The following is a 2,901-nucleotide window of genomic DNA, read 5'->3' on the forward strand; positions in this document are numbered from 1 at the left end:
TGGTCCCTGTGCTTTGCTTAGCTTAGCTTGTTCTAAGTAGGTGCTTTAGACCACTGAGCCATCTCACCAGCCCTAGCAGTGTCTGTTTTATAAAATTGGTTACTCGACTTTTACGGCATAATATGTGTAGTCATATACCTTCTTTGTTCTTTGGCAGAACTGGGGATTGAACTCAGGTCCTTGTGCTTGCCAGGCAAGTGCTTATTCTAGTGAGCCATCTCCCCGGCCCCATATATCTTCTTGATGAGATGTTTCTTATGCCACTGTGTACTGGCTTTGTCTTTTCTAACTAACTTTTGTCTTAAAATCTATTTTGTAGAATATAAGTAAGCTACTGCTGCTTGTTTTGAGTTTTCATTTATTTATTATTTGATACATCTCTGTTTCCACATATATATGTCATTGCACATGAGATGAGTTTCTTGAAGGCAGCACATTGTTGGGTGCTGATATTTAAACCACTCAGCTAGTGTGTATGTCTTTTAATTGAAGAAATAAGGCCACTTACATTCAGAGTTATTAAAAGGGATGGACTGGGGCTGGTGAGATGGCTCAGTGGTCTAAAGCACCTATTTAGAACAAGCTTCGCAAAGCACAGGGACCGCGGTTTAATCCCCCAGCACCACATGCCAGCCATCTTCGCCCCCTGGTGGGCTGAGCTGGCCACACACACACACACACACACACACATAAATAAAAAAATAAATAAAAGGGATGGACTTTTGACTTTATTATGATTGTGTTCAATAATCTATATTTGTCATCTTCCTCTTTCATTTTTCTTAGAAATTTGGTGGCTTATTGTATTGGTAATGTTTGTTTTTTCCTATCACTCATTTGCATGTCTACTCTCTGGTGGAACTTATCCTTTTATGTATTTTTATAGTTACTTTCTTTCTGTTCGGGGTATAGGATTCTTTTAAGTATCTTCTGCAGTGCTGGTCTAGTGGCCATGAGCTCCATTGCTTATCCCTATCTGGGAAGGTCTTCATTTTTCTTTGATTCTGAAGGAGAACCTTGTTTGATATAGTAATCTGGGTTGGTAGCTATTTTCTTTCAGGACTTGAAATACATTGACATGCCCTTGTAGCTTTTAAAGTTTCTTCTGAGAAATCTGCTTCTAGTCTAATGAGTTTGGCTTTAAATGTGATGTACTGCTTCTGTCTTGTAGCTTTTAGTATTCTTTCTTCATGCTGTGCTATCGTAAATTTAACAATAATGTGCCACAAAGAAGCTTCTTTCTGGCCATGTCTATTGGGGGTTCTAAATGACTTCTGTATCTTTGTGTAGATGACTTTCTCAATATTTGGAAAATTTCCTGCTACTATTTAATTGAATAGATTTTCTGTGCCTTCAGCCCATAGTTCTTCTACTTCAGACATGTTTTGTTTGTTTTTGCAATACTGGGGATTGAACTCAGGACACTGCAATTGCCAGGCAAGCGCTTATTCTACTGAGCTATCTCCCCATCCCTGTACTTCAGATATGTTGATGAGCCAGGGCATTAATTTTGTTTTTAATGATGTCATGGATATCTTATATGTTCTCTTCATTCTTTCTTTTGGAAAATAATTTCTTTCTGAATGTAATATTCAATAGACTTTTCTTTACACTCTGGTATTTTTTCTTCTGATGGTTTGTTGTTGAGGCTTTCAAATGGTCTTATTGAGTTTTGTGGTGGGTTTTTTTTGTTTGTTTGTTTGTTTGTTTTAACTGGGGATTGAACTCAGGCCCTTGCGTTTGCCAGGAAAGCACTTATTCTACTGAGCCATCTCCCCTGCCCCCTTATTGAGTTTTTGATTTTCAAAGTTTCTGCTTCTTTTTGCAGATCTCTGTCCCCCTAGTGGATTTCTCATCCATATGCTGCATTATCTTCCTGAATCCATTCAACAGTTTATTTGTATTTTCTTGGGTTTTATTAAGCTTTTAAAACATAATTCTTTGGATTTTTTTTTTTTTTTTTTTTTTTTTTTTGTGGAACTGGGATTGAACTCAGGCCCTTGTACTTGCCAGGCAAGCGCTTCTTCTTTGGAATTCTTTATCTCAAATTTTATTAACTTCAACATATTTGGAATTTGTTACCAGAGTTATGACCTTTAGCAGGTATCTTTTGCCTTGACTTTTCATCTTTCTTGTGTTTTTGTGTTGAGTCATGTTACAGTGAATGTTTTGTGGTGCCAGGTATATTTCTTCTGCTTTTGTGTGTATCTTCTTCATGAGCAGAATGTAATCTTGACTGTGTCTTAGGGTATTGGGTTGTTGCAAAATGTTGAATTTATTTCCAGCTAGACTTCATGAAGTGACTTCTCTGTAGCTGCTTGTATTGTGGTAACTGGTTTTGCCACATGGGTACTATATTGGACCCTAAAGGACCCCTTTTTCTGTAGGTCTGGCAATGGAAGTGTCACTCTGATAACTGAGGGAGGCAGCCGGTGTGGTGGTGCAGGCTTGTAATCCCAGCACTCGGGAGGCTGAGGCGGGAGGATCGTTGCAAGTTCAAGACCAGCCTGGGCTACAAAGTGAGCTCAATGTCAGCCTGAACTGCACAGTGGAACTCTGACTCAAAAAGACAAAAATAAAATGAAATAAAAAGGTAATTCATGGAGCTGTGGTATAGACAGCAGAATATGTGGAGTGTGCTCTTTGTGGTTACTTCTACAACTGGAGTGGCAGCCACTACCAGCTGACAGGAGGTGCATACCGTGGCATTACTGATATTGACTCTGTTACTTGAAACTGATTCTAATACCAGTTACTCTAATCTTGATGCAAGTCCTGATGCTCTTTTCTTTTTTGTATTTTAGGGAAGGATCTACAGGTATTTAGGGTCTCACTACTAGATCGGACTCTTAGTGATCCACCTATTTATAGCCTCCCAAGAGCTGGGATTACAGGCGCACA

Source organism: Octodon degus, unplaced genomic scaffold, assembly GCF_000260255.1.
Source record: "Octodon degus isolate 3935 unplaced genomic scaffold, OctDeg1.0 scaffold00026, whole genome shotgun sequence".
NCBI classification, from domain to species: Eukaryota; Metazoa; Chordata; class Mammalia; order Rodentia; family Octodontidae; genus Octodon; species Octodon degus.